The sequence below is a fragment of the Pygoscelis adeliae genome, unplaced genomic scaffold (assembly GCF_000699105.1).
Source record: "Pygoscelis adeliae isolate BGI_AS28 unplaced genomic scaffold, ASM69910v1 Scaffold84, whole genome shotgun sequence".
Classification (NCBI taxonomy): Eukaryota; Metazoa; Chordata; class Aves; order Sphenisciformes; family Spheniscidae; genus Pygoscelis; species Pygoscelis adeliae.
The window spans coordinates 1,355,523-1,379,361 of NW_008824754.1; the positions used below are offsets into that span (position 1 = coordinate 1,355,523).

A 23,839-nucleotide genomic window follows, 5' to 3' on the forward strand; every position below is an offset into this window, starting at 1 on the left:
TAACAAATCTCCAGCAGCTTATATATATAAATGTGAATATATTTATTTGTGTATAAGGTCTTCAAGATTATGACTGATGTATCATTTTCTCCTCTTTTTTTCACCCTTTACAAATTCTTTGGTGCTTGCCAATAACATTCTGTACAGAGTTTTCTGTAAATTCCTTCTTGGGTTTTTCTTACTAATACAACCTCTTTTCCTTAGGTTTTCCTGCAATCTTTATTTGCAAGTATTTTCTTTTCTTTCTTCTCATGGAAATGACAGGGTGTAAAGTGTATAAAATCTGGGCTGATTGTTTCAAGCATGTGGAGAGGTTCAGGAATATACTCTGGTCTCAGGTGACTAAGTCTTTAGCGCTTTAAGACTCAGTGGATCTTGGACCCCTATATATCTACAGTTTTTGAAGATTTTCTTTTGACCTAAGTGTGTTTCAGGTACTTTTAACTATACAAAATAACTAATTGATTTTTAAAAACAAATACAGGACTGTGTGACAGGATTCTTTTATGTCTATTGATGTTCAACTAGGATTCAAGTACACAAAAATTAAACAGAATTCATAAATGATATGCATAGTTTTACCATTCCAAAGACTAAAGCAAATTTACTTTTAAAGATTTCAAAGACAAAGAGACAACTATGACTATCTGCAAATATACATTCAAATGAGATAAATGAATTTTTCCAAATGCTTGTGTGCAATAACACTTGCTTCATTTACTTAATTCCTCCTAAATTACTAACCTAAAATTCCTCAAAGCTTAGACATTGCTAAAATACATAACAATACAACTTGGCAGTAATTCTTAATGAGAAATTATGGCAATGCTCTAACAGTGGAGAAAATATTTTGACAACATTGTAATTCAAATTGTTGCATGTGAAACTAACATCAGTTTTAACTGTATTTTCCTTCAAGGTGCTTGTCCCAAACTATACTACAATCACGTTATAATGCAAGGTTTGTTCAGAGCTTTGCTGAAAAGCCAAAAGCGTACATCTGGCTGCATCCTCTCACGTAACAAATGCCCAACTGCAAGAACTCTCATAGCTTTGCATGCAGTTAAGGTCACTTCATGTTTGAAAACCAAATATTAATGCACTTCTGAATTGCAGATGTGGATAGGGAAGCCAGCACTTAAAAACCTGAGGTAAGGGAGTCTACAAGGTAATCATTGTTACACTTAAAGTAAATGTAAAGATGCATAAGACTGAATCCGTGTTTTTGCAATTTTATTCAAGCATAAGGAGTGAAGGTGTGCGAGCTGGCTTTTCTCTAGTGCTCAAGGGTAACTCAATCCTAAGCACCTAAAAACTTGTCTACCAGAAGATAATCCAAATCATTTCTGCATCATTTCCAGCAGGACTACCTCTATGTAAGAAATAGATATATTACCATTAATTGATGTTATAAATCATATATAAAATAATAACATATTTATTTATATGCCATATATATATATATTTAAAGACAAAACACTGACATGGTCAAATTCAGATTTCATTTTCATCATCATAGACCTCTATTAGGAGTGTCCATCAACTTAAGACCATCAGCTTTTTTGTCACATAGCAAGCTACCCAGTTCACTCCAGAATACACTGATGCTATTGCAGCTTACTCAAATGCCAGTCAGAATCCAAAAAAACAGTTTAAATATGTCTTTCAAAGCTATTTGGAGAAATCTGGATAATTGCAGAAGTCAAAAAAGTTTACATATAAATTTTAAAAAGGACACTCAAAAAAGATATTAAAAAAAAAATAGGGCAAGAAACAGCTACAACATGGCTGGGGAGTGGAAGGAATCCACGCATTCGGTGACCAGACACACATCTACACTAGTAATATTGGGTAAAGCCGCCTGTACCAGAGCACTAACATGTCTATCACAAACCCCCATAGTCCTATATTTTAAAGCAGTAGGTGACCTTTTAGCAACATTACTACACCCCAAGCAGAACAATGCAGAACTGCAAAGGCATCCTCTTGACTGTAACGTTTATTCATACGCTGTTAAAACACTATATTTGAAATGGCCTCTTATCAGAATGTGGAAAAAGTTTTTTTCAAAAGTATTTGACACCACTGAACTTGCCCTGAACCTACCTGACACTTCTAGGCTATTTCATACTTAGAAAAACCATAAATAAAAAAAATTCTATTAATAAATGATTTAAATGTCCACATTTTTTTTAAAGATTGGCACTGCACATGTGAGACAAAAACACTTGAATATAGGATGTATATGTGCAACTAATTGCTAGTAAGATGGATTAGAAAGATAATGCTATTTCATCAGCTGTAATTGAACCATTGTATTAGACAGGATGGCACGCACTTCTGGACAAACTTGGATTAACACATGGCTCAAATCCATATGCCCAACTATCACCCTAATTTGATAATAACTGGTGCACAAAGCAAAACTGACGATTGTACGGTACACTGTGTGAACTGTGTTTGACCTGATTCTGTTGTGGAAAAATCTCACTAATTTTCTTTTTAAAATATTAAGTAAGCATGACAAAATGGAGCAAATAGCTTTAGCTGATATTCTACCAGCACAAATAACTGTAACTGGATTACAGTAATGTTGGACATACACCAAAAATAAATGCTGAGAAGAGTTTGCTTCAGGCAAAAATGTGCATATGGGAAACAAAAAGTGCATATGGGAAAAAAAAAATATTAATAGACTTCTGAAAGGGAAGCTAGAAGCATGGGCGAAGATGATCTAGATGTAGTAACAGATTTTTCCCTCCAACCAAGAATGCCATGTTATGCAACCATAAAAAATACAGAAGGAAAGAAGAGTAATAAACATGGAGCGACCAGCTTATTTAGTGGTCTTAAAATTTCTACAAATATTTTTCTAGAAAGAAAAATAATGAGAATAATTATTAGTATGATAACAAGGCTACTGAAATAAATCAAATGCAACTTCTTTGCCACTGTTTTTTTTTGTTTGGTGAAAAGCAATTATGTTTGTATAGAAATAATAGTCTTAGTGGTGACGTCTACTTAGAGGGAATGGTCATGACTAGTCCGAGGTTAGGCTAGGAGCCAAGTGATCTGGCACAACGCATTGCTATTACAGGGTACCTATGAAATCTTGGGCAAACTGCTTAATTTCCATGACTATCCTATATGTAAAATGGAAAAAAAAAGCTTAATTTAATGAAACCAGAACATAAGGGGTGGGGAAGGACACATCTGAAATAAAACAGCTGAGCTTCTATTTCACACCTGCCTACTCCTCCCTTCCTCCAGGTCTGCAAGACAAGAGAGGCATGCAGGACTACAACACCAAAAATAAAACAGTAAAAGAGGAAATATATAATAAAAGGTGGTTATTTAAAAATTTCACCATTAAGAAAATTTCATTTGAAATCTGTCAATGGTCTTTAAGAGTAACATTTTGTTTGCTTAAACAAGTTGTACGATCCCCATATCCTTTAAACAAAAAGATGAATCTCAAGCTTTGAAGTTTTATACAAAAATATCAGCATAGCACTATCTGAGACATAGCTCCCTGCACAACCTATCTGCCTGTATGATCAAGGATATGTTCTTTTGATTTTTGTGAGAGGGTAGAAAAGCTTAAGGAGTTACAAAACAACCCTCAGCTGGAAATATTAAGTCAAAGTCAATCATGTCAAAGTTGGTGGAGAACAGAGCAGCAGGTTTACCAGTTTCACATCCAAGTGAATCAAAGAATCATAAAATTGCAGTGGAAAGACTGAAATACAAAAGCATTTCCATGCCAATTCAGAAACATCCTTTACAGGACCCGCGATTTTCTGGTAGAGGTGTGTAAGAGTTTGTGAAGTTCTCTCCTCTGGAGAATTCTGTGAACTTTATTTTAATGCTTTAGTTCACCTGAAACTGGATTCATATAAAGCCATTAAGCAAAATAACTTAGACAGAACTGCAAAAAGATCTGGTTAGAAAAGATAGACTAAATGCATGGGGTAGAAAGGACAGCAAGAGTTGTTGCAACCGCCATTTTCACTATGCAGGAAGTACTTGCTGATGCCTCTTTTCCACATGCTGTTGAGGACAAAGAGGGCCAGGTTCAAGACTTTCCCAAAGTACTTAAATATAACCTTGATCCTCCACCCATTATCATGAGAAACAAAAGTCCTGTGCTTGAGTACCTTTGGCCAGGTAGTTTGTGACAAGCACTGCTGAGTCCAAGAACTTTAACCCCTTTAATAACCCTTCAGTTTACAGTGTCTAATACTAGCACTTTGGCAAATTTAAGACAGCTTTTTTAAGACCCGGTTCTTAATTTTGAGCTTTTTAGGAACTGCATTTCAGAATTTCAGTATCAGCCTAATATTCCAACACTGTTTTGCACATAATAAAAAAAGATATAAAGAAATGTTCATGGCTAACAGTTACTTAAAATTCATATCTCCAAGTTCAGTTGCATGAAGATATTCAGTACCTTAAACTATTCGTATTTGTCTCTCTGTTCAATTAGGAATAAAACAGCATGTTATTTACTATGGGTGATTTTTGATTTTGAAAGAGAAATTCAAGTACGTTGAGTCTCCCTTCAGGTAGTAACCTAAGCAGTAAAAGTGTACCATAAATACACAGGAGGTATCCATAGAATAAATTAATCAGGATTTTTATTACAGAGTCACACTGCATAAAGCTATATGCACTGCATGCATTGCATAAAGAAAGAGGACAATATAATCAAGCTAGAATTTTTGCAGGAGTATGTTTTTATTCCAATGCTGGCAATCCATGTAGCAAATAAAGAATGCCAATTAGCCAACTCAGGCAGTCTTTTTAGGTGTAGTGCTTATTATAGCATCCTCTTTCCAACTGATTGCTTCCCATTAAAGTTATTTTGAAAGAACTTCACTCAAATTTATTAGCAGACAATGAGAAATTGTTCCTTCCCTATGAAGCTATTTGTGTTATGTTCATAATACACAACATCTTTAAAGAGTTTTGCACAGTTCTAGCACTGTCTTATTATGGGCCAGTTGTAAGCTTTCACTGCAGATTGCATGGTAAGCAGAGAGATGTGATCACATAGCACAGCCAAAAAAAGACAAGGTTTATAGCATACATTACTGAGAATTCAAGTTACTAAGCTCCTTCTTCAGCCTTTGGAAAATAATGACTTGTTTTAAGTGACTAACATAACTTTCACAACAAAAGCAAAGCCATTTGACTAGAACATAACTGATTCTATATTAAAAGAATAATGAAAATCTGTCTTGTTTCTCTACAATCCATACCTGGCTACCCCTGAGATTTCCTTTCAGTTGAAAACAATGTCTAAAAAGATTTCCCAAACGGAAATGTCCTAGCGTGTTTTTGTAAATGAATTACATACAGGGCCATGTGCTGTGTATTTATATGACAAGGATGGTACATGAATCAAGAAAGGGAGATACAGAAGCAAGATGAACGCTTGGTGGCTTTATACTGAAAAGAACTTTATCCATAAACACAGTTGCTCTGGACATAAGAGGTTTGTATATATTTTGAGTATTTTTTCTTAATATCTGTCTTCATTATTTTGAAGAGTAAAAACAATTTGTTGGCATTCTTTGGAGCACCTATACCATTACACCGTATCTGCACCAAGTGACCTCAAGGGCCTGGACCTGTTGCTCTTTGCTTTGATACAGCCAGAAGTTATGGGGCTCAGTGCAGGACTGACAGGGTAAAATTCTAGAGTCTTGCTAGCACTGTACATAAGAATGAAACCAAACTAATGGCTAAGATAAAAAGTGGTTTCTCTGTATTAGCAGGTGTAAAGGCAGCCTGCTATTCATAGCTACTTTAGGATTCCACTTGGTTTTAGGAAGAGATGACAAAATTAGATATTCTTCCCAGAATGACACTTTGGAGAAAGATCTCCAGGGTACAGCAGGTGAAGGACCAGCCATGTGCCTGAGCCATCTACACCTGTGTTGGTTAAAGCAAGAGTAAACATGGTGATACAGGAGAGCACTTGTCTTCTTTTAAATTGTGAGGATGACTTTTATTTTTACAAAGACATCCAGGAAAGTAAACCCTCAGTAACAAAACACATGACTTCTCTTGGAACCACTTGCTATCTTGGGAAAACAATCTGGTCTATATAACAGGATCACATGGAAAGCACATTAGCTTGTGAAGGAAATAGAGAAGTTGTATATTGTCAAGTAGCAAATTACATTTATATAATTCAAAGAAGTCTGGCCTTTTTCTCCTTTTGGTAGAAATCTCTGACATTTTACTTTTCTAATGTGTGATGGTAAACAGGATTGGAAGAATAAAGGCCAGAAGAAATGAGCAGCCTGAAACTGAAGCCACAACAACTTTTGATTTCATAGAACTACTGTCTACATTCCTAAAGGAGACGTCAGAGCAAATCAACGAACAGCTGAGGAGTCATATACTGAAAAGTAGGTAATGATGCGTATTGCAAGGTGTTTGTTTTGTTTTGCATCATTTATTGAAACAAATTCCAACATTTAGCTAGAAAAGCTGCTCTTCAGTCAAATAGCTCTCGCTCTGAGAAACATTTGCCTGAGTTACATTCAACTTCCATCTCCTTGTTTTCATCCATTTATTTCTGTTCTCTGATTTTACTCTAAATCATTCTTTATCCCGCTCAGTAATCATTACTTTCAAATGAAAAGATCACTATAGCTCCCGTGGTTTGTTAGTCTGCTTATCCAGTTTGTTAACTAGTCCCTCATAAGTCAGCTCCATCCTATAAGCATTTTACTGTTTTCTTTAAACTTTATCCAGTCTAAAGAGGATTATACCTTTGCAGCTTTGTGCGATAGCTAGCCGTTAGTGACAGGTTAGTGAACAGAACCCTATGAAAAAAACCCAAAAGTGAACAGCCCCTGGAATATTGATAAAACAACTTTGTAAAAACAGTCCCCATCCTTGGAGAGTCCTTGCAAGACAGTTCTTGGCAAACTGTATTCATTGCCTCAATATCCTGGAGTATGTGTACAAATACAGATATTGAAAGAATAATGCATGGAAAAAAGTCTCAAACCAATACATGCAATACTATTACTATAAGGTGCATTATTTCAAAACAAACTGAGTTTATTTATTAAGCCAACATGTAAACCAAGACTCTTTGTTCTCCAAAAACAGATATTTTCTATTCTGAAGGATTTTACATAAAAATGTTCACAGAAAACAAACAAAAAAAAAACAAACCCCAAAAAATTTACTCAACAATTTTTGTTTCCTTCAGAAATCTGGTCCCTTTGTTTCAAAATTCAATATTTCTAATTCCTCTTTGAGGATCCCAAAATACCTTTTTGGGTCTAACTTCTGTTTATTAAATGGTACTTAAACATTTTTCAAACAAGTTTTGAAGTGATGAAAAACTCAAGCTAGTGTCAGTGTCACTCAAATATCTAGAGCATAGATGAGAAAGGACAGTTTCTGAACAAGGTGCCACTCATTTATGTTACAAGACTACATTAAGAATCATTTCATAATGCTGCATTTGCCTCTCCATTGACTACAAGGAAGTTTACATGACAAACTCACAGGATGATGTTTTTGTTGCTGGCACCCATGCTTAGTTCCTTAATGTCTATAAACCATTTTTATCTATCAATGGAATGTCGTCTTCAGGTAAATGAAATATCAAGTAGTACAATAATTGACTGCAGTATATAAACCCCAATAATTTATTGAAGAACCTAAGTAACCTAACAGTCCAAAGCTCATTTTCCAAAGGGTCTAAAGTCTTGAAAAAAAAGTCTAATTCATCAAAACCTACTTTTACCTAGAGGACAATCTAAAATTGAAGAGTTCATATGCTCAATGGTGACTATTTGGACTCTTTCAAGGTTAACATATCCTTCAAAAAGCTATGTTTCTGGATAGATAGGCTGATAGGTAGATAGGTAGATAGATAAAGCACTTACCCTACACTTCAAACATACCAGTAAAACAAGTTAGGTATTACTGATCTTAATATATGCAAATACTTAAATTTAAATTATACTTTTCATTTTTTTATGAAGACTAAGAGTCAACCACTTCACACCTATGGGCTGGTCAGCTGAGTCAGTAGCTTCTTCTGCAACTTCACAGTCTAGCTTAATTCATCTAATTTTGCACTCTCATCCAATTCCGTTGCCTTTCCAGGTTTCTTACATGTTAAGCAATCATAAATCCAGAAGGGACCCTCTGTTCATCTTCTACAGTTTACTGTAATTTTCTTCAGACACATTTTTCTGAACTTTGTAAAAAGTTTTTTAAAATACCATTACATTGTATGGATATATTTTCTTTCTGCACACACTCAGTTACTCTTCCAAGGAATTAGAAGAGTCTTTTGACAAAGCCTTCCCTTTAGAATAGCTATGTCAACACTTCCTTTGTGAGAATGCATTATATTTTCAACCATTTTAGGCAGTGTAAAGGCAGAATTCCTGGTCTATAATTATCTGAATCATCTTTAAAATCTATGTTAAGAAAGTTGCATTCTTCATCTTCCATTCTTGTATTTCCAAAAGCATCCTAAGTGATAAGATACCCGTTGTTTTAGCATTTTGATAATTTTAATTTTCAGTTCCTTCCTGTGCTAAAGCCACATGGTCCCAGTATATGCAACTATTAATTTAATCAAATTCCTCTTTTTATGACACACTGATTTTCGACAGTTTCCCTGAATTCTTCCCTGTAGAGAAAAAACAAAACTTCCAACACTTCCGTACAATGGAAAGTGAAGCAAACAGCTAATTACATTTTAAAAATAATTTTATCTTTTTCAATGGCCCTTTTTTATTTTATTTTGCTCATCTATTGACCCCTTCCAGTGACTCTTTGAGAACCTATGGGCTTCTGATGTGCTTAAACAATTACTAATTTTTTCTCCATTAAAACCTTTTGCAGGCATTACCATAGTTATATATTTAAATTTCAGAGTTTATAGACATCTACATATTTCTTGCTTAGAAACAATACTAACTTATTGCAATAAAATATTTTGCTCTTTTAGCAATCTTTAAAAAAATTCTTACAAAACCAGCTTCTTGATTTGTATGAATTTTATTTTTTGAACTTTAATATTTCTGTGATTTTTTGCCCCACTCTTACAAGGATATGAAATTTAACACATTATGATCTCTACATCACATCTAGGTTGTATGCATTGGTCAGGACTAATTCAAGAGACACTGCAATTTTCTGAGTATTTTACATCACTTGTTGCACCTAAAACCACAACCTCTTTATCATTCAATTAACAGTACGGCTTTAATACCATATTATGCTATAGAATTTCTTACCCCATTTTCATACAGGTTAACTACTTCGTGTTCAGTTTGCTTTCACTAACTTTATGTTATATCATTCCTATGAAGATTACTGCAATATCTCACAGATTTTCTTCTTTCTACTAAGTTTCTTAGAAGTATGATGCACTAACAACATCTTCATTTATACGAAGAATTCCAGTTTATCCATATAAATCATTTATATGTACATGTTACTTGAATTCCATAAACAGAATAAATTACTTGTCTCAAAGAAAGACCAAAGAAAGATATGGAAATAAATATGGCAAACAACTAAATATAGCTGAAAAGAAATGTTCCTCTAAAATGCATTGTTAACTCATGGAACTCATTGTCTGTAGATAAAACAAAAGCTAAATTTGCAGTCTTGGTACAAGCTATGTTTATAGTTCTTTTATAATGTATATGTAATTATACTCCAGGACATGAAAATAAATAAATAAATAAATATTAACTGGATAGTCCCAAGAAAAATCAACAGTGCCATTGGCAGATAACTCTGGAAGAGTGGACTACACTTTTCCTGAATTTCTGTCTCCTTACAACCAAGCACAGAGCATTAGCCTTTATTAAACAGCTAATCTGAAATTATACAGAGAAAACTTCACACAAGTGTGAAAGTATATTTTTAACTAGTTCAGAGCAAAACATGATGACACGTTCATCTACCATTTCAATCAAACATAATTTTGTTCCCTCATGACTAATGACTGATTAGTGAATTGCTTTTATGCCAAAATAACTGGTTTTAAATACATTCTTAAATAGATATAATGATTGCAAAAAATTACCACAGGAAAAAGGGAGCATACATCAACAACAGTGTTCCAGATTTCTTTCAGTCCATGTACATATTGACTGGTGAAGGCAATACAGAAAATTTTAGAAGAGTTCAATGAGAATTTGTCACTGGGGAGAGAAAGGAAATAATTACTTGAAATCTCTAATATTTAGTGCTTCTCAGAAAATATTTTGGAACAGTGAAACTGTGCAGATAACGTTATTTGTAAAGATACTTCCCCAGTTCTGTTTTCTTTGTTATTTAAATTCTCTAGAAAGAGAGCTACTGGAGTTCAGCTGAAGTTTAAATTGGAGACGGACATGAAGGTTAACAAGAAAGGTTTCTATAGGTACACCAGCAACACAAGGAAGATGAAGGAAAATGTGGGGCCATAGTGACAAAGACATGGAAAAGTCTTTGTTGTGAAATGACTTTGTTTTCTCAATGTTTATAGGCAAGGTCTGCTCTCCAGCCTCCCTAGTCCCTACAATGAGTAGTAGAGTCCAGGGGTGGAAGTGCTACCTAGAATACAGGAATATGAAGCTAGAGACCACTTAAGTAAATTGGATCTACACAAGTCCATGGAACTGGATGGGACGCATCCAAAAATCCTTAGGAAGCTTGCCAACATTGTAGTGAGACCTCTCTCAGCTTTCAAAGGCTGTGGTGTCAGAAGTCCTGATAACTGAAAAAGACAAACATCACATCCATCTTCAAGCAGAGCAAGAGGAGGATCTGGGGAACTACAGGCTGGTCTTCCTAATGTCAGTCCACGGGAAGGTTATAGAGCAAATTAAAAAAAAAAAATCACAGTTCATAAATTGAAGGGAGTTGTTGATCCACTGATAGGCATGTCTGTCATTCATAGGAATCTTGACAGAATGGAGAAATACACTGACAGAAACTTCATGAAGTTCAAGGAAGGCAATGCAAAGTCTGGCACCTTGGGAGGAATAATCCCATGCAACAGAACCGGTTGGGGACTGACTGGCTGGAAGCAGCCTTGCAGAGAAGAAGCTTGGGGTCCTGATGGACAAGTTGAACAGAAGTCAGCAGTGTGCCCTTACGGCAATGAAGGTAAACCATATACTTGTCTGCATTAGGAGTGTAGAAAGGACATCAAGGAAAGTGATTCTTCACTTCCACTGAGTATTATGAAAGCATATCTGAAGTACTGTGTCTGTTTTGGGCTACCCAGTAAAAGAGAGATGAACAAACTGAAGTGAGTCCAGTGGAAAGTCATCAAAATGGTCAGCGGGCTGGAGCACATGATGTATACGGACAGGATGAGAAAACTATTTTCAGGCCAGGAAAGGGGCGAAGGGGCAAATCTAGCTGACCCTCTTCTTAAATGGGTGGTTACAGAGAAGCCAGAGCCAGACTCTTTTCAGAGCTGCGCAGCAAAAGGCAAGAGCCAATTAACATAAGATGTATCAAAGGAAATGGGATTAGATGTCAGGGAAAAAAAAAATTACCATGAATGTGATCAAGCACAGGAACAAGTTGGCCAGAATATAAAAAACATTAATGCTTATACAAGTGTTGCAAATGCTTCTTTTACTCAACAAATGTCCCCTAGTGTAGACCACATCTTTTGATGTTTGACTGGTCAGTCAGTCTTTTGGTGTCTCTGCTTGAGAAACCCAGCTAGTATAAACTACATTAGACAGTTACCTTAATGTAAATTAAGCTAATTGTTTGATAGAAGTGACAATTGTTTCATATTTCCAAAGACAACTACTTGGCAAGAGTCAATTCAGCCTCGTTTACCTCATTCTTTCTTCCCAATTATTTTTTTTAAATACTGATTGTGGATCTTGGCAGGTGAAGACAAACTATTTCAATCTGGAAAGTTCATACTGTGGAACAGCCAACAAACTGAAAGAGAAGAAAGAAACTGAAGAAACTATTAAAAAAATCCAAAATAAATCAGCCTCATATTAATTATCCAAGGACGCTCCACATGACAAAAGAGGACACTAGTTTGCATTAAATACTTACAGTCTGTCCTCTTTTAGAAAAGAAATAATACATTTTTTGTCAACATCTTTTGACAGCTGTTAGTAGATTGTCAGGGGATTAGATTTACAAAGTTTGTTGACAAAGTGTTTGTTTCACAGAGTGAAAGGTGTATGAAAGTTTAATTGTATATTTTTTGTTTTCTAAATCCTTTATTCCTTGTGGAGTGGTTTGCAGGAAAATGTACCTATAAACAACAATCTGAAGACAGCAGTGTCAGGGTCCTGAGGGCACTATGAGGCCTGATTGTCTCTGCCCACCTCCCTCAGGGCCTCTCCCCACCCTGGCCACAGCCCAGGACCCCATTTCAGCCCAGCCTGGGGCCACCAGTCCCCCGCCAGGAACTGTCATGTAGGATTTGGTCTCGAGCTCCGCCACAGCTCTGCTCTGCCCTGCCCAACCATGGGCCCTGCTGAGCTGGGCCCACCCATGGGCTGACATCCCAGCCCTGGCTTATCCCAGTCCTGTCCTCATGGAGGTGCCTGATGCCTGGGTTGGGGCTGCCCCCGGCTGTCCTGCCCCCTGGTTCGGGTGGTGGGACCGGGCCTGGCTATGGTGCCCTGACCTGCTGGCCCTGGGGGAGCCCCCGCAGCTCCCGTCCTCCAGCAAGCCACTGGTCCACACAATGCCCTGAGAAGCAGTTGTATTAATATGGATTTTTTTTGTGTGTCCATGATCATGATGCAAATTTAAGGAATCAGGGAATGAAATGCACAAAAACAGACCCTGGAGAACCTGCTCCCATGTGTTCTGTGGTACATGAGGATGTACATGCATACTTTTGTGTTACAAAATTTGTTTGTGTTACAAGTTGAAAGTAACCAGTGCAGACTTAGAAAATATTAGGAGATGTTTATCTCCTCACAGCCAAATAATTTACAAAACTTTTACAGGCATATAATCATTTAAGTATACCTGGAATTTTGGCAGCAAAATTAAAAAACCAATTATCTACATAAAGCCATGCAAATAACTTCTCTATTGAATGGCTTCTATGACCTTCACTCATCTTCATTATTTTTCTCTTCTAAGACATTTGAGATTCACTTTTCTCTGGACAGAAGGCTTCTGTAAAGATCTGTAAGCAGTGTTTTGCCAATATATCTGTATTTACCATCCAAAAGCAATCTACCTGCCCAATTAAAACAGAGGTTCATACTAAATCAATATTAGAAGTTAATATTTTGCTCTTACTGAAATAAGCAGCCTTCTGCTTCAACACAAAACACACACCATGACTCAGATTGTATTTGATTTACCTGCTCAAAAAAGGAAAGCAAAATAAAAGCCATATTTACAAAACTACTGGAACTACGACCTCATTTTCCACAACAGCTCATGTATTGAGACACTCACCCAGGACAAGGTTGCCATGGAGTCTAACAGAGAGTCTTGAACTTACTCTAGACATGACTCAACAGATTTATCTTGACCTAAAACCAAGTCTTTGCACTCTTCAGAGTATCTCAGTGCAGGATCCTGCTCAAGTTGTCCAGCAAAACCAGATGATCCTAGCCTCTGTGCTGGGATGGCTGTTCCCAAATTGTGGATAGAGCACAGCCAAAAAAATATGATCTCACCATTAGTAGGAAAAGCCTGACAGTGCAGGGTATCTTGCCTGAGCTCATCTCAGCCTAAGCTGATTTTAGCTTATTTAGCAGTGATAGCAATTGCCTAGCAATCAGGTACTTATTCCCTGAACTTGATCTAGCTTCATTTTGGCTGATAACAAGTGGTTATTCAGTACGGATTGTCTACGACTCTAAAATAAAATGTGGCATGGAGGAGAATGGATAAATGATTATACTAGAGCTCTCAGACTATAAATACTAATCCTCAAAAAAAAAAATTAAAAAAATCCTCAAACTAAGACTTAATGGTCCTGGTCACTTCTAAACTAAACTTGAACACACTTCACATTGATTGCCTCCATTCTCAAACACACACCTTCCAGAATTTGATTCCTACTCTAATCACTTTGCTAAAAGGTAGACTAAAAGTTGTTTCACGTTCTTCCTGTCTCTGAGCATCAAAATACAGAGAAATAAATACTGCAGGATACGTTTCAGTCTTGACAGAAACAAAAGAACAAAACCCCAGTAGTCATTATGTTGATTTAGCACTACAGACTTTTTTTTTAATGCCACTACAGAGCATCCGGAATCTACTACATTACTGTCGTGGTTTAACCTCAGTCGGCAACTGAGCCCCACGCAGCCGCTCGCTCACTCCCCCGCCCCCACGGTGGGATGGGGGAGAGAATTGGAAAAGCACAAGTGAGAAAACTCGTGGGTTGAGATAAAAACAGTTTAATAATTGAAATAAAATAATAATAATAATAATAATATAATAATACACAAAGCAAGTGATGCACAGTACAATTGCTCACCACCCGCCGACCGATGCCCAGCCCGTCCCCGAGCAGCGGCCCCCCCGGCCAGCTTTCCCCAGTTTATGTACTGAGCATGACGTCCCATGGTATGGAATGTCCCTTTGGCCAGTTTGGCTGTGCCCCCTCCCAGCTTCTTGTGCCCCTCCAGCCTTCTCAGTCGGTAGAGCATGGGAAACTAAAAAGTCCTTGACTGGTGTAAGCACTACCTAGCAACAACTAAAACATCGGTGTGTTATCAACATTGTTCTCATCCTAAATCCAAAACACAGCACTGTACCAGCTACTAGGAAGGAAATTAACTCTATCCCTGCTGAAACCAGGACAATTACTTTAGGTACAACATACAACATCAATTCAATAAATTCCATGACATTTACTTTGTACTTCACCACTTCAAACTGACCAACCTGAATCTTCCTTACTCTAGTATGAGAAATGGTTGGGCATATATCTTTGTTTTCCATGCGTGTATGTGGACAGGTGACTGGCAATCAATACACAAGATGTGCTACTGTCTTGTTTTCTTGAACCTCTCCCGGTGTGATGAGCTGAGCCACCTCCAGAATCTTTTCCACATTAAAAACCATTCAGCAAAATCTACTGAAATTAGTAAATTGTTCAAAGGCAGTCAAAAATATGTTTTGTGGTAGCCTCACTAGTTACCAAACAAATAAAATATTATCAGCTCCAGTTGAACTGCCATGCTTTTCTGTTTTACTCTAGTCAGCAACCCAAGGACCATGCATACACTTTCATATAAATGCAGTTCACAGAATCATTCAATAGTTGAGGTGGGAAGGAACCAGTGCTAAACAGAGGGGAAGGATCACCTCCCTCAACCTGCTGGCAACGCTCTGCCTAATGCAGCCCAGGAGGCTGGTGGCCGCCTTTGCTGCAAGAGCTGGTTCATGGTCGACTTGGTGCTCACCAGGACCACCAGTTCCTTCTCTGCAAAGCTGCTTTCCAGCCAGCTCATGAAGGGCATCCACCTCCCTTGTAATTACTTGAATAACTTCATGGCAGATCTCTGCTGTCAGTGTGGGTCCAGAAGGAAAACAAGAAATGGCAGTATAGGACTCTGTTGAGTGATTAGGGTATTCATCTGTTGAGGGAAGGAACTGGGTGCCGGTGTATCTTAAAACAAAGTATTATTTTATACATTTCATTTGCAATGTTCAAATCTCTTTGCTTTGACTATCATAATCTGGAAAACTGTGAAACAATGAACCTACAAGCCTGGAGCACTGGGGAATGGTGTATATCAGGATACATGGAAGAATATTGATAGTAGGACCTTAACAGCAGGTTTCGGTCATCAGAAAAAGAGGTTAGGAAGAGAACCTTACTTCACAAGTGGCCTAGAGGGTTCAGCATAAACCAGTGGGCTCAAACACAGCAAAAAGGTAAGTAAATAGCACATGGGTTTTGTCTGGGATTGTGATATGTTAATGGAACTAACCTGTAAGAAAAGTGCTCACCACAATGTAGCCAACACTGCCAATGTGGCAATTATTTTCAATTACATTTTTTCTCATAAAAGTTGTCAATTCACCTGTAAAATGTAAACATATCATAGCATTCATAAGGCAACAACTCAGACCCAATTTAGTTTCAATCCTGAAAAGTAATTAATGTCATCTTATTTTTAAATCTACAATTTGGTGGGACATTAAAGCCCACTTAGCAGATTTGTAATAAGCAAAACACATTCAATGAGGAAAGGCCCCTATTTGCTTGGGCTCGTAACTCTAACCCTATCTCACAAATGGCTGAATGATACCATGACCAGAAAAAAGCTGGGCTGGGCACTGAACAATGCATTGAACTATACCTTAGCACGTATGCACTGCACTGGGTACAACTAATGAGAAGATACAGGGAAGTAAAGGTCTGTCTCCCTCCCCATGTGCAAATAAACACCATATTTAAATAGTTAAAAGCAGTTCAGAATCCGGTCCTTAGTATTTCCATCTTCATTACGGTCACATTTCTGCTTCTAGAGCCAGACCTCATCAGATTCTAAATCATTCTGAGTATGGTAATTTCCATATATTACAAGACCTTTTGCAGTTCTGTAGTTATTGATGTTAACCACAAAAAGAATAAGCCTCAGTTTCTCCAGTAATGAACCACTGAGTTATCCCACAGTATTATCTCCTCAGACCCTGAGGGTGACTTTGAAAAGAATGTTAGTGATCTCTAATGGAGATATGTAAACAGATGTTATATTTGCCATCTGATTAAGCTTTTCAGAATGATCATTAAAGTCACTTACCCATATGGAACATCATATGTACCTACTGTTTAACTGGGCAAAGCACATTCCTTGGTCTGAGGAAAATATACAATCTGTGACAGCTCAGGAAAGACTAAGAATCTGAACTTTATTTTCTTCCTGCTCCTCTGGAAATAAATTAGGGTTATCTCAATGAAACTGTTTTCAAGACCTCTATCTCATCTGTACCAGAACAGAGAGTGTGTGCAGATAATCAGGAAGATCTTATGGTTAAAAATAACTAAATCATTCCCTTGACTGCTGGCTTTGACCCCCGCTTCTGCCAAAGTATTTCTGTGTTCCACTGGGGAAGCCATTTAAAACAACATTATCATGTGTGGTCATTGCATATGCCTAATTTTCTCACTATTCAATTCGAAAGCATTAGTTCTAATTTGCAGCAAGATCAAAAAACCAAAAAATGCAGCTGATGTCAACGTGAATTTTCTTATATACTTCATGTGCTTTATAAGGCTGAGCAAATCCTGAATTATCAAGCGTGGATAAATCAAGCATCCAAGACCAGTGTGAAGATGGGTTTAGGTTTTAGGTTTATTTTTTGTTTGTTTTTTGTTATTTGTCTGTGCTCTAGTTTGCCCTAGAGTTTGTTATCAGAATGATCATGTTTCCCCTCTCCCCTGCTGGTTCCTAGCTGCACTCTCCTTACCCTTTCTTTCCTAGAATCCATCTAGACAGATGGATTCATATAACCAGTAATGCCCAGTTTCTAAGCTACTTGGACTCAAAATGTAGCTGTGTTAACACAGTGCTGTCCCCAAGATAATACAGTCTGTTTCTCAGTTTGGCTTATTATTCTGGGGCATAAAAAAGAAAGACTCTGTGCTTTCAATTCCAGTACACAAACACATCCAATGATGGAGCAGTTGTTACAGCGAAAGGCTGACTTCATCTTGGAGCTAATCATGCTTAATCCCTGGGAAAACAGTACCCATGTACTTTGGTTAGCAGGAGGAGCAGTAAGAACCTTCAGCATGTGCAAGAAAAATTAGCTCTTTGAAGACTTAATTATTATCTCTAGCAAATATAGAGAGAGCCTGTGTGAACTCTGGATTGTAACTCAGCCAAATTTGGTTGCATTTTCAGAAGGACTACCCGTAATGGAAGTCATCTGGCTCTTCTAGAAGTGCTGGAATATCAGGAATACAGAAAAGAATTCCAGGCTTAGTTAGTTATTTTTGAAAACAGATAATGTCTTTTCACTCCCTAATATCAGTCCACAAATGACTAAATCATTCTGGATAAAACTGTGAAAACACAGAAACAAATGATCAGGTCAATTAACCTGAGACACAGAAACAGAGAAAGGAAAATTTCAGCTGAACATGTAAACTTTGTCAAAGTTCCAGACTGAAAAGTGGTTGTATAGGTAGAATCAAGCAATTCTAGTAGTAGTAGGTGTTATCAGTTCTGCATACCACACTCAGTTGTGATAACTACGGTGGAATAATTATAATGACTTTCTCCAGTTAAGTAACTTTGTTTTGTACTAAATCTCTAATTTACCCTAATCAAGCTTTATCCTTGACATACACTTATAATAAATGTTTCCTATATAAAATATATAATTTGTTTGTTACAGCATCAGTAATATAAAAAGAAATGTTGACTTTTTTCTAAATCCACTTGATTCGGATTCCCAGAGTGTGCTGCATTGGGCACAGGTTCCTTTGTCCTCCTTGCAGCTACTGCTACTGGTTCTGCTCTCCTCCACCTCCACCTTTACCTCCTTCACTCTCCACATCAGCTCGTTGCAGCCTCAGTTCCTCAAGTTTCTGATTACACTCCTATTCCCCTGGCTCAGACATCTTGACACTCACATCTTACCGTGTTTCTGCTGTTATAACTATTTCTGTCCTAAGAGAAAGGCATTTCCCACGCCTCCTTCTTGCTCACATTTAGGTAATATTACAGATACTGAGAAATACATTATAATACCTTCACCAAGAGATTCTCTAATGAAGACTAAGTTAGCACTTCTGTTACAAGATGCTTCAGCATCCGACTGAGGGTTGATAAACATATTAAAAGGAAGATATACTAGCCAAGACACTTTTAAACACAGCTTGAATGGTGCTGTAAAGGGGAAACCAGCCACCAGTCACCAGTGTATCTATGACTGGATCCAGCAAATTCATGTTAATTAATTTTTGTACTTCATTAAAGAAACTAGGATTTGCAATTTAATAGGCCTTGGATTTTACTTCCCATCCTTGTCCTGTGGCAGTCCAGAGTCTAAGTATCTTAATGACAGTATGCAACCAATTAGCACAGAATTTCATTTATTATACTCATGTTGATATTAAAAGTAATGAGATAAAGTGCATAATAATAAAACCAGCAAATAAATAAACATGGGTTAGATGTAAAACATATTACTTCTTTTAGAGCCTTTAAAATATTTTATAACTTTTTTTGAAGGATACCTTCAAATACGGACAAAGGGTGGTTACCGTTAAATACACACTATCGATCACCCTTGATGTTTGTTTTGAGCAGAATGGTGACGACATAACTCATTCTAAGATAAACAGACGGGTCTATGATATTGGAACTGGCACACTTGACTGATGATAATTTTTCCCCCTACTGATTATTCTTAATGACAACATCAGACTTCATTTTATTGTGCTGTTAGTAACTAATAAACCAATAAACAAGGGAATGTGAGTTTCCGAACAAAAAGCTGTTTGATTTAGTGACTCTGTACTGGCAAAGTCTCCGCAGTAGTAGGTGTTAAGAGCTGCACTTCAGCAAATACAGGACAAAATGAGATGAAAGTCTGTGCTGTGCCTCTGAGAGATTGTCTACATAGCACAGGCATCATTAAAAGGAGCTACCGCTCAAATCTGAAGCACAATAATTGCCTGGCACTAGCTCCCTGTGTTACTCTGCCCCGAGTGCCTTTGTGCATCCAGGTTAGACCCCACTGCCAAGGGGAAACTGCAGGAAGGCACTGGGAAGGTGGCATGACATTGTTCGTGCAAGGAGCCAAGCAGTCCGCAGGAGCTACTTTGGGCCGTTTCCCAGTTCTTTGAGATACAATCCATAAGCCTGAGGTGTAGCTTCAGTCAAATTTAGCCTCTCTCATACCAGAGCCCTTGCTACAGGAAAAATCTGTGCCACTTGCAGCGATATCCCTGCCTGCCTATGGACAGTGACACTGCATGTAATACCTGAAGCCCACAGCTATGCTATGTGTGTGATAACATACTTTAATAGACCAGCAGCCCTGTTTTCAGCCAGATTCCTTATGCCAGCATTTGCAAGTATCCCCAACAGGAGGATCTCACAGGCTTCCTAGCTCAATGGAATCCCGTCCCCCCTACAAGCGATGTGGAGTTTTGTACAGGTAGAATCAAGCAATTCTAAGAGTAGCAGGTGTTATCAGGTCTACGTTTTTTATCAGTTCTATGGTTTTTTTAAAGTTCTGAGGGTTACTTGTCAACCCAGAGTCAGGGGCTATAAAATCCAAATGGAAAATCTCATCTACTGCACTTGTAGTACACAAATTTAGTTTCCCCATGTTATCAAGCAAACTTTTTACACAAAAGACATTTAAGAATACTTTGAAGTCCAGGCTTCTCAAATTAAGTTTTTTTTCCTTACTAATAGTTAACACCTGATGTGAAAGCCATTTTTAAATTCTTTTTATCCCAGTCAATGAATTATGGCAGATTATTAAGAACAATGGTATTTACACAAAATGCATTTACATCTAAATTAACCTTATTTAAATGCAAATTTGATCATTTTTAATGCTAATATACCAATTTTAAAATTCCTTATTAATTTCCTTTCTGACCAAATACATTTAAAAAAGGCAGCCTTGAAATAGTTTTTGAAATAATGGATACAATAAGTCTGAATAATTTTTGGAAAAGCACTAATGAAACATAATGATTCATTAGGAGCAGTTTCAAATGATTAAAAATATAAAACCCGGCACTTTCCCTGATTATTAGTAAATAATATTATCTTTGCTATAAATTTATTTTAAAAGTGACTTTAATGAGTGATCCATCCTTTTCCCCCCCTCTTCTGAAGAGTTCCCTTAAAGTGTTGCTCCCAAGTGCCAACACAATACATGAATATTTAAGGTTCACACTAGTCTATCAGTCTCCTGAAACATTTTTAATAAATACACAGAATACCCTTGTGATAGAAACTTTCCAGATTTCAAAAATAACATTAAAAATACAATAATTTTATCTATCAAATTTTGCATATAACTACCCATATATGCTAGCTTGTGTCACCTTAGTTAATGTTCACTGATTGGACAGACACTCAACCCAGACCAAAACAGATACATTATTAAAAATATATTTTCAAGTGATTGCATACTTGAAAAGGTCACTGTACAGACTACAAAGCAGTACAAGAATCACAAAAAAAAGGATTAAAAATTAAGCAAAAACAACTTGTATTTTTCAATATTGTACACTTGGCCTCGGAATATGTTTGCCTGTAAAACTGCTACACTTGCTATAGTAAAAGAAAAATTTTCAAAAACAGTTAAGAAATTTAGAAGCCCATATCACATTCCTAAACATTTCCTCCAAAATAAACTGGGCAATTGTTGATTTGTTTCCTACATTTCCTCACCTGGTTTCAATATTTTCTATACTTAAGGATATTCACTTCCTATTCTTCCACAGACTGCAAGAATTAAACCAAGAATGGAAGTTTTTGGAGGTTCATTGTTGAGATCAGGCATGTGGTTCAAAAAAAAGAAAGTGTGCAAAAGAGCTAAATATAACTTGCAGTTACATAGTATCTTCAAAAAAAAAAGGAAAAATCCTGGTACAGAGTAACCTAATACACATTAAGCAAAGCACTGTGGACTGGGGCAAGGAAGAAATAAATCAGTTCCCAGTTATTAACAACAGAGAAAAAACTAATACCAAATAAATTAGAAAAGATAATAATGACAATAAGTGGCCTAAAAATTGCTAGATAAACTAAATAAAGTAAAAGAGATTTGTTAAATGGCAAAGCAATGATGTCTTTTTGGAGATGTTTTTTCAACATCAATCTCACAATAGTTTTCTCCTTTTCTGGGCTCAACTAGGGCCAACTAAACCAAACTGGAGACTCAAATTTGTAAACAAAAAAATCAGAAGGAAAAGCACACAGCTGACATCCTGACAACCACTACAAGAATTTAAGCATTGGAACAGGTTCTACTGAGAGGTTGTGTAGTCTCCGTCCTTGATGGTTTCCAAGATCAGGTTGGACAGAGCCCTCAACAACAATCTCTGAAATAATTATTGACTCGGCTTTGAGCAGGAGCGTGGACTGGAGTCCCCCTAAAGGAGGGCTCTAAAATCTAAACAAGAGGGTATATATGCTATGAATCTTAAATACCAAGATATGAGTTTGAAACCTGTATACATTTGTCTATATAAAGAATAATATTTAAGATATCAGAGATGTTTTCCATGTATGTATGTAGTATACATAGTATATTTCTGTTAAAATACTCTCTACCCAGCTTGTTCCTTTTCTTTTTTTTTTTTTTCTTTTCCCTTACCCTTTTTTCCCACAATATTTCGTACTCACAGAGATATTTTTCCTTCTACTTTCTTTCCATTTTATGAGGCTGATCTGGACTACAAATTCCTGAACCGGATCTCAAATACTTTGTAATTCTTCACCAATTCATTCCATACAATTTTTTGCATTTTGTACTTTTGAGCTTTTTGTATAAGAAAGTTTGCCTTTCTGTTGCCCAGTAGTTGTGTGACTCCCTTTTAAATTTCAAAGGTGAAGTTAGGGCTACTGGGACAGAACATTTTTCCAAGTATTAAGTTTCACACTGAAGCATGTGTTGCAAATGATCTCTGTGTTTCATTTCAATACAGAGATTAAAGAGAAATTGCATTTGCTCATAAAGGCCAAATCACGCTGCTGGTTTTCCAAGATTAATATCTAAAAGCTTACAACCTTCTTGTTCAGCAATAATGAAGTGATATCTGATTAGAAACATGTGCAAAAATAATCGAGCTGAAGGAATGAGTCACACAAAGGTGTCAAATCATCAGACAGAGTCAAGTAATCTCGGTGCCAAATTCTGGCTGAAACCAAGACAGCTCCAACTGTGCTCTGACTTGACCAGTGCTTGCACAACAGTTTGAATGACTGCAAATGTGCAACACGCTTTCTTTTTGAATACGAGACAGAGTTCTGAATTCTGAAAAGTATTTGTGCAGATAGAGAGAAAGCGTTTCTTAATCCTGCTCCTTCATACTTCTGATCTGCCATAACAGGATCATTCTCAGAAGTATGAATATATATAAATCTTTAGTTCTCATTCAACATTTCATATCTTTTTCAAGCAATGAGACTCTAAACTTGCTGCAGAGAGTCAAGGAAGTGTGAATTCTCCATAACCTACCACAGTTGTTCCATCATAAACCTGTCAGACAACCTCTCCATAAAAAGAAATTCAGAAGTAGGTAAATATTTAGCAAGATAGTGAAAGTTTATGTTCCAATAGAGTTTCCTCAGGAAGGGTGATTAAACTATGAATTTCAAACTTTCCCAAACACTCAAAGAAGAGAGGATATAGCTTTAGTAAACAGGGAGGTTAATGGCTTCATCTGGTTAAAATTTAAATAGATCAAAACCTACCCCATTTTCACAAGGTTTTATCATACAGTTAAATTGGGACAAGCAGGGTTTGTTTATCTGATATTTTCATACAAAGAAAAAATTGCCATTAAGGTGTCCTGTAGATGAAGAAAGTAAGATGCAAAGAAACCTTGATATGAAAATATATCATTGCCAGTTGCAGACATTTCAAGGGTTAATAGATCTATAGTTTATGCTGGAATTCTGAAGTCTCAGTGTCTGTTCATAATGCAGTTACTCTACTTCCCCCTATATTATGTTAATTTTTACACTGAAGAATGGCTACAGGTACTGAATGACCTGGTCAAAGCTGGTTTACATTGCTCATCTGTGAATCAAGTTAATCTGTACAGGTGAAACCTAAAGTAAGATTATGTAGACAGGAAATTTGCAGGTGCTGTATAAAAGACATAAAAAATTAT

General features: G+C 36.8%; 1 protein-coding gene across 1 annotated transcript in view; it reads right to left on the reverse strand.

Annotated features, from left to right (window-relative positions):
• DLG2 (discs, large homolog 2 (Drosophila)) overlaps positions 1-23,839 on the reverse strand; it is a 671,422-nt gene that overhangs the window by 451,904 nt on the left and 195,679 nt on the right. The gene's annotated exons all lie outside the window — the stretch shown is intronic.